A 9,773-nucleotide genomic window follows, 5' to 3' on the forward strand; every position below is an offset into this window, starting at 1 on the left:
AAATATTTAATGAATAACTTGAAGAGCAGATTAAACTCAGTTCAAGACAGAACTAATGAATGAAAGGTAGAATTGAAGATGTTATTAAAAACAGAAACCAGAAAATATGAAAGAAACTTAAGGAAACACGGAGGACAAAGTGAGAAACTCTCAAATATATCTACTTGGAGTTTCTGGAGGAAAAGATAAAATGGAGAAAATGCAGTATTGAAGAAATAATGACTGAGAACTCCTCAAAACTCATAAGGATAAAAATCCACAGATTCACGAAGTCCAAGAAATTCCTAGTAGGATAACAGTTAAAATACACAGTTGACATATCATAATACAATTTCAGGAGACCAGATGCAAAGGGATGATTTTTAAAAGAGAAAGACAAGACAAATTACTTTCCAAAGAGTGGCAATTGATTAACAGCTGACTTCTCACCAACAACAATGGGGTCCAGGAGTTAGTGAAATAATACCCAGACGTGCTGAGCAACAAAAATACTTCCCAATGAGTAAAAATAATGACATTGTATTATAAACAAAAGCAGAGTTTTCCACCACCAAAACCTTATTAAAGGGAATTTGAAATACAAGTAGAAGGAAATTGATACCAGATGGAATGTCAGAGATGCAAGAAGGAAGGAAGAACAAATTCAGTGATACATATGTCAGTAAATCTAAACAAACGTTTACGGTACGTGTAATAATGTGAACTGTTGAGTTACAGCATAATAGAATTAACGTATATAGCAAAATAGCACATAAATGTTGGTGAGGGGATTATTGGAATTAAAGTGTGATGAGGTCCTTTAATTTCAATTTCAAAGATTTAGGAGGGTAAAGATATTGATTCACTTAGACTTGGACTTTGGTGCTTTATTTATGAAAGTTTCAGCCAGGCATGATGTTTCATGCCTGCAATTCCAGGACTTTGGGAGGCTGAGGTGGGAAGATCACTTGAGCCCAGGAGTTCAAGACCAGCTTGGGCAACATAGCAAGACCCCATCTCTACAAAAAATTTAAAAATTAGAAGTGGTGGCTCATGCCTGTAGTTCCAGTTACTCAGAGGGCTAAGATTGGAGGGTCACTTGAACCTGGAAGTTTGAGGCTACAGTGAGCCATGATTGTACCACTATACTCCAGCCTGGGGGACAGAACGATAACCTCTCAAAAAAAAGGTTTCCAAGTTTCCATTTCTGGGGTAACTATCAAGAAGATGAAAAATAGCATGAATAACTTCTAAATTTGTGAACCCCAAAACTGGAATAAGGAAAACTAATCAGTCTGAAAGAAGTCAAGAAAGAAGAAAAACTACAGAAAGAAATACAAATGGTAGAGCAAATAAAACCACAACCCTAATGGTATCAGTAATACCAATAGTGATGCTTACACTTAATATAGCCATATGTATTGGGCATTCTTCTAAGATTATATATATATAACCTTTATGTATATGCTATAAAATATAAACTAAAGTATGCTTATAAGGAAGTCTCTATTCCTTTCTTAGGAGATACATATAGATAAGCTTACTTACAAAGTCTTTTTTTTTTTTTTTTTTTGAGATGGAATCTCACTCTGTTGCCCAGACTGGAGTGCAGTGGCACAATCTCAGGTCACTGCAACCTCTGTCTCCCAGGTCCAAGCGATTCTCCTGCCTCATCCTCCTAAGTAGCTGGGATTACAGGTGCCCGCCACCATGCGCAGCTAATTTTTTTTTATTTTTTAAAATAGAGACGGGGTTTCACCATGTTGTCCAGACTGGTCTTGAACTCCTGACCTCAGGTGAACCATCTGCCTTGGCCTCCCAAAGTGCTGGGATTATAGGTGTGAGCCATGACTCCCAGCCAAAAATCTTTAAAGTAGATATTGTTGTTATCCCTGTATTACAGTGGAGAAAAATGAGGCACAGAGAAGTTACGTAACAGCTAAAAAGTGATTATAAGTTATGGAAATAAGTACCTACAATAAACGAAAATATACTAAATCTGTTAGATGAAAGATGACAAAACCCACAAGATCAGGTTTATGATGTTTACAATATACATTAAAACATAAGGATACAGAAGGTTGAAATAAAATGGCAAGAAAATATGTACCAGAAAAGTCCTAATGAAAAGAAATTCTAAGGCACAAAAAACAAAATTACTTCTAGAAATAAAGACAATAATATCATGATGATAAGAGTAGTAATTCACCAGTAAGCTATAATAACTCCAAATTTGTATGCAAGTAATAATACAGTGTCAAATACATAAAGCAAAACCTGACAGAACTATAAGGAGAAATAGACAAACCAATAATTACAGTGGAAGATTTTAACACAGCTCTCTCAGAAAATGAAAGATTAAGAAGACAAAAATTATTAAGGGTATAGAAGATTTGAAAAGTCTAATACATTTGACTTAATGGACATATATAGAGTATTTCACTCAACAGCTGTACAGAGACATTTTCATCAAGCAAATAAGTTATTATTTGTTTTATGGCCCAATATGTAGTGGAAGGACTGTTATGTAGATCACATTATCTGAACCCAATATGATTCGGTTAGAAATTGATCACCTTTTTGTTGTTTATCACTTTAATTTTTTATAATTATAAAAGTCTCATGTATTTGGAAATTAGGTAACACTTCTAGGTAACTCATAGTTGAAATAAGAAACCACCATGGAAAGTAGGAAATATTGAAAATGGACAATAATAAAAGTATATGTCAAAACGAGTGCTTCAGATAAGTCAGTATTTAGAGGGAGAATTTATAAACTCAAATGCTTGTAATCAAAAGAGGAAAGTGTGAAAGTTAATGAGCTAAGCACCATCCCCAGGAACTGAAAATGATGGCAGTAGAGATCAAAGAAAAGAGAAGGATATAATAAAGATAAGATCATAAATTAATAAAATAGAAAAGACACACACAATAGAAAAAAGCCAAAGTTTGTTTATTGAAAAAGCTGATAAAATGGAGAAAACTCTGACTAGATTAATAAGGACAAAAGAAAAGGCACAAATAACCGCATTACAAATAAAAGGGACATCAGATATTGCAGACAATGATACAAGGATATTATAAACATAAGAGGAAATGATGAAGAACTTTATATCAATAAACTTGAAAACAAATATAAATTTTCTAGAAAAATGTAATAAAATTTATGATAATAGACTGCATAATCCTAAAGCCAGTAAAGAAATCAAATCAAGGTAAAAGTCTTTCCAAGAAGAAAACTGTAGGCCCAGATGGTTTTTAATCTAATAAACATTTAAGGAACAAAAAATTGTCATGATATACAAAATATTTCTAAATGTGCTAAATGTGGAAAAAGTAAACACTCAAATGTTGTTATAAGGTTAGTATAATCTTAATACCAAAATCTGACAAATGAACATGAGAAAGGAAATTTCAGGCTAAATCAGGCATCATTTAAAATGCAAAACTTCTAAATGTTAACAGATTCAATGATGTGTGAAAAAGTTAGTGTGTCATGATCAAGGTGTCTTCATTCAGAGAATGCAAGGTTGGTTTCACATTAAAAAAGCATTAGTGAATTCACCCCACTAACAAATTAGAAAAATCATATGATCATCCTTTAATGATCATATCAAAAGCTTTTGATAAAAATCAACATTATTTCAGTGTTAAAAACTCCCCAAGCCCAAAAAGAACTCTTAGCAAGCTAGGTCTAGAAGATAATTCCCTTAACCTGATAAAAGACTACCTATAAAAACTACATACAGCAAGCCTTATTCTCATTATTGAAGCAGGAATAAGACAAGGATGCTCATTATCTTCACTTTAGTCAACATTGTATAAGGGGTCCATACTAGCATAGAAAAGCAAAGAGAATCACACATAAAGGCATAAAATCTAAAAAGCAAGAAACAAAACTCGTGTACATTATATCATCAATAACAAAAACTAAAGAATCTTTAGATTTACTAGAATTGTAGTCAGCAAGGTTGTTGTATACAAAATCGATATACAAAAATCTACAACATTACTGCACCATAGCAAGAAACATCTAGAAAATACAATTATAAACGTTATTCTTAGAACTACAAAAAATATAAAGAACCCATGGTAGGAAGAATAACAGCATCTGAAAGATGTCTACATCCTAATTCCCAAAACTTATGATATACTGAGTTACATGGCAAAGAAGAATAATTAGTACAGATAAAATTAAGCTTGCTAATCATCTGGTCTTAAGATAGCGAGATTATGAAGGTAGATGTAATGTAATCATGAGAATTCTTAAAAGGGAAAGAAGGAGGCAAAGGAGAGCCAGAGGGATGGCAGCAAGAGAACTTAGCTCAATGTTGTTGGCTTTAAGGATGGAGGAAGGGGTCAAGAGCTAAGGAATGCCTCAAACTTCAGAAGCTGGAAAAGGCAAGGAAATATGTTCTCTAGAAACTCCATAAGGAATGCAGACCTACTGACACCTTTATTTCTGCCCGGTGAGACTCATTTCAGACTTCATCCTTCCAGGACTGTAATATAACGAATTTGTGTTGTTTTAAGCCACTAAGTTTGTGGTAATTTGTTACAACCTCAATAGGAAACTAATACAGAAACCAAGAATAAATCTTTCTTTAATATCCAAGACCTTTATGGAGAAAGTTATAAAAATTTATTGTAGGACATTAAAGAAGATCTAAATAAATGAGTTGGAAGACTCCTCATAAAGATATAAATTCTTGCTACATTGATCTACAGATTCAATGCAACACCAATAAAAATCTTGACTTTTTTTGGTGGAATTTGGCAAGCTGATTCTAAAATTTATATAGAAATGCAAAGGTCCAACAATAGCCAACCTACTCCTGAAGAATAAATCAAAATGTATTTTTATGCTAAAGCAATTAGACAGTGTGGAATAGACAAATGGACCAGTGGAGAGCCCAGAAATGGACCCATGCATATGTGAAGACTCAATGCATGACATATCACTATCACATACCAGTGGAGAAATGAGGGGCAGTTCCTTACACAGTGCTGGGAAAATGAGTAACCATAGGGAAAAAGAGATGTTGGACCCTACTACACACCATATAAAAAATGCTTTCTAGGTAAATATGTAAATATGAAAGGCAAAGTTATCAAGCATATAGAAGACATTATAGATATCTTTATTATCTTGGCATAGTGAATGGATGTTCTAAATAAGACACAAAAAGTGCAAGCCATACAAATGATAAATACAACTATATGAAAGTTAAGAACTTTTGTTCATCAAAATTTACCACAAACAATGGAAACACAAATCACAAGCGGAGTAATATGAGGAGGATCTGACACTGTACTAAGAATATTCAACCTGGCAAGGATATGTGACTTATCTTCAGAATCCATGGGGCAGAGCAAGTTTCATGACTCCAACTGACTGCAAATGGGTCCTATCTCCCATAGGAGTAGGAGATAATGGGATATAGTGAACACCTTAAGTCCCTACCACTTCTAGTAAAGTTGAGCTAGTCACAGGCTAGAACCCAACAATTCCACTACCAGGTACATACCTTAATGAAACCCAAAGTCTTGTTCAACATAATATATGTTCCAGAATGTTTATAGCATAATTACTAATAATAGGAAAAAATGACAAAATTCATATGTCATATTAAGAATAGAATGGATACACTATGGCATATTCTATAGAATAATACTACAGTGGTCAAAATGCAACAACGTGAATGCGTCTCAAACACATAATGTGGAAGGAACAAAGCAGGGGATAGAAGAATACATGCAGTGTGAGTCCAATAAAGTGCAGTTTTAAAAGTAAATCAATGTATTTATGAAGGATATATACACAAGTTGAAACACACACAAGCAAATGATAAAGACCAAAAAGTAATTAACATGAAATTTAGCACACTGATTCCCTCTGGGGGAAAGAATAATGGGATTTTTGAGGAGCAAACAAAGGGCTTTAGAAATTAGGAAATGTTCCATTTCTTCACCTGCACAGTGGAAACTTAATTCTAGGTCTCTGTCCAAAAAGTGAGATATTCAATTCAGGTGATGAGAATTGTCAAAGACATGGCTTTTGGTTAAGAAAAAAGAGAAAGAATTTTAAGATCCGTTGGCACTGACCCAGCAAACCAATAAAGAATTCTTCCTTCCTTCCACCTTTAGAATTTAGTTTGCCATTTCAAACCTGCTGATTAAGCACCGTGTGCTCCTGGCAGCCGCCCAAGCCTGCTCCTTTGTAAGTGAGTGAAGCTGGAGCCCTCAGGCAGGAACGCCTGTAGCACCACGGACAGCGACCTGCAGCTAGCACTTGGGAGACAAGCCTTATAAGGAACTCAGTTGCAGAAGGGCAGAAGTCTTAAAAGTCTTGGCCCAGGCCCCCAAAAAGGTGGTGGCAGAGCATGAAATAGAATCCAGGTCTCCTGATGCTTAATTCAGTGTCTGTTGTATTCCGCCTGGCCTTGAATAAATGGACTGGAACTCTTCGATGAACCAGGAAGTCACCAGAGGACGTGTAGGGCTTCCATGTCTGTCATTGAAAGCTTGGACGTCACATCCAGTCTCATCTGGGTTTAGATCTGGACTATGCCCTTTAGATCTGGACTCTGCCCTTGCCATTTGAATGTCCTGGGAAGTCACTGCACCTCTCCAAGCCTCAGTGTTCATAGTATCGCCTCCCTACAGAGTTTCTCCCTACAGAGAATTCAGTGATAGTAGGTATATCTCATGCTCAGGATAGCAGTGTGCACAGTGCTGCTCACTTCAAACACAGGAAAATTCCCTTAGCCTTTCCCACAGTGTATTTCAAATCATAAGGGAAAGGAATTGGTTTTATAGAATGTATAAAAGATGCTGAAACAATATCATTGTTTAGAGCCTGCTTTGGAAATAAACCCAGTAAAATTTCCGTATAAAATCTTGGTATTTCCTAAAAGATATTAAGGCTCCATTGGATGTCTTGGATCTCTCTAGTCTTGTTAATTTGAGCTCGTCAATGCACTAGTAACCATTGCCTAACATCTACTTGCCTCTGTCATGCCAAAAGATGCTGGGAGAAGAGGGGTGACAATATCCTACAGTGTCCCCAGGGCCAAGGGTCCCCAACCACACAGTGCATTCCCAGAATAAACCTCATAGGGTAGTGTATTATCTTTTTGAGATGTTACTGGATTCTATTAATGTTTGGTAGTATTTTATTTAGAAACTTTTAACTTATAAGTGCCATTCATGTGTGGTTTCCATTATCGCATATTACCCGTACTAAAGTTATTCTAGATGCATGGAATGAATAAGGGAGTTTTGCTTCTTTTTTTATGGCTCAAAATAGTTTAAACAACATTGAAATGATTAGTTCTTTAGACAGCTGTAAGCCTGTCTGATTCTGCTGCCTTTCACTGACAGATCTCCCATCACCTTCTCCAAATGATAATTGGTCTATTAGAATTTTCCATTTTTTTCTTGAATTGATTTTGGTAATTCTACTAGAAAATCATCCATTTCCTTGAGGTTTCAATTTGTTATCACAGAGTTACATATAATATTCTGTCATAATTATTTTTTATCTCCCCTGTATCTGTAGTTATATTGGTTATCTCTGCATTCTTATTCCTAATCTTGTCTAATTTCGGTCTCTTTCTTCATTCTCTGTAACTGGACTCATGAGAGTTTTTTTCTATTTTATCGGCCATTTCAAAGAACCAGCTTTTGCATTTACTTATTCTTTAGACTATTTTTTAATTTTCTGTTTCATCAATTTCAGTTCTTATCTTTGTGAATTCCCTCTTTCTTGTTTCTTTTATTGTTTCTTTTCCTTTCTTGAGACAGGTAGTAAAATAATGTTATGTTTAGTCTTTTTCCCCTTCTAATAAAGACATTTAAGGCTGGATGTTTCTAAACAGTCTTAACTTCACTCCCTATCTTTTTTTTTTTTTTTTTTTCCCCCTTTGAGATGGAGTCTCGTTCTGTCGCCCAGGCTGGAGTGCAGTGGCCGGATCTCGGCTCACTGCAAGTTCCGCCCCCCGGGTTTACGCCATTCTCCTGCCTCAGCCTCCCAAGTAGCTGGGACTACAGGCGCCTGCCACCTCGCCCGGCTAGTTTTTTTTGTATTTTTTTAGTAGAGACGGGGTTTCACTGTGTTAGCCAGGGTGGTCTCGATCTCCTGACCTCGTGATCTGCCTGTCTCAGCCTTCCAAAGTGCTGGGATTACAGGCTTGAGCCACCGCCCCTGGCCCATTCCCTATCTTTTAATAGGAAAGCTTCTCTTTTTCTTTGTTTTCCAAATAGTATTTAATTTTTTCTTTGATTTTCTCTCTAATCCAAGGATTATATAGGGATATTTTAAATTTTTAAGTAAAGCATTTTTCTTGTTTTGCTCCCTTTTAATTATTTATTTCTACTTATATGGGATATGGCCAGAAGCACATGGCCTGTGCAAAACTTTGTTCTTGTGTCCTTGAATTTGGTAAAATGTTCTTTAGTTTCTATCATATACTGATTTTTAGCCAGGTATAGTGTGTGGCATGCACCGATAGTCCCAGCTATACAGGAGGCCGAGATGGGAGAATCGCTGGAGCTGTTCGAGGAGTTTGAGACCAGCCCACACACCATAGTGAGACCCCATCTCTAAACAAACAAATAAAAGTATTCTGTCCATTGTATATCATATGGATGGTCACATCTGTTTGTTGCATTTTTCAATTCTGATGTCATTCTTTGAAGCTGGTTGTTCTCAAAAAATTTTAAATGTACAGAAAAGCAGAGAAACAAGTATCATGAACACCATATACATTGCAAAGATCCAATAACTGTGCGTATATTGCTATATTGTTTTTCACTGGGGTATTAAAAGTAAATGATAGTCTTCATGGACTTTCACTCCTAAATGCTTACATATCCACCTTTAATAACAAAGGGTGCTTCCCCCCATAACCATGATACCATTATTGCACATGAGAAAAGAACAATAATGTCCTATGGCATTCTAAAACTCCACTTACGTTCACATTCCCCTAATTGTTCCTCAAATGGCCTCTTTAAATCTGATTTGTTCAAACTATGATTCAATCAGTAGGCATACAATACATCACACTGCTGCTTCCCTGTCTAGTATTTCTGTGTCCATGTCTGATAGAAGTATGCAGTTATCTCTCATTATAATTTTATTTTTATCAAATTCTCTTTTCTTTCCTAGTATTTTTTGCTTTATATATTTGTTCCTCTTTTTTTCCCCATACAGGCTTATGGCTATATATTGCTTCATTTTATACACACACACACACACACACACACACACATACATATATAAATTATATATATACTTTATATATATATATATATATATATATTTTTTTTTTTTTTTTTTTGGGAGACAGAGTCTCGCTGTGTTGCCCCAGGCTGGAGTGCAGTGGTCTGATCTCAGCTCACTGCAACCTCCACCTCCCTGGTTCAAGCAATTCCCCTGCCTCAGTGTCTGGAGTAGCTGGGATTACAGGCGCACACCACCACACCCAGCTACTAATTTTTTTGTATTTTTAGTAGAGACGGGGTTTCACCATGTTGGCCAGACTGGTCTCAAACTCTTGACCTCAGGCAATCCGCCCCCTCAGCCTCCCAAAGGGCTGGGATTACAGGCATGAGCCACCACACCTAGCCGTTTTCTGTGTATTTCTAATACATGGCTTATTATTATCTTTTTTTTGTTCATTTTGCTTGTTGAACCCGATATGACAGTGTTTGTATTCTAATGGGAGAATTCACTTCTTTTCATTTAGAGTATTAACTTTAATTAATTAATGTAATTCCTACAATATTCT

Source organism: Macaca nemestrina, chromosome 8 (assembly GCF_043159975.1).
Source record: "Macaca nemestrina isolate mMacNem1 chromosome 8, mMacNem.hap1, whole genome shotgun sequence".
Classification (NCBI taxonomy): domain Eukaryota; kingdom Metazoa; phylum Chordata; class Mammalia; order Primates; family Cercopithecidae; genus Macaca; species Macaca nemestrina.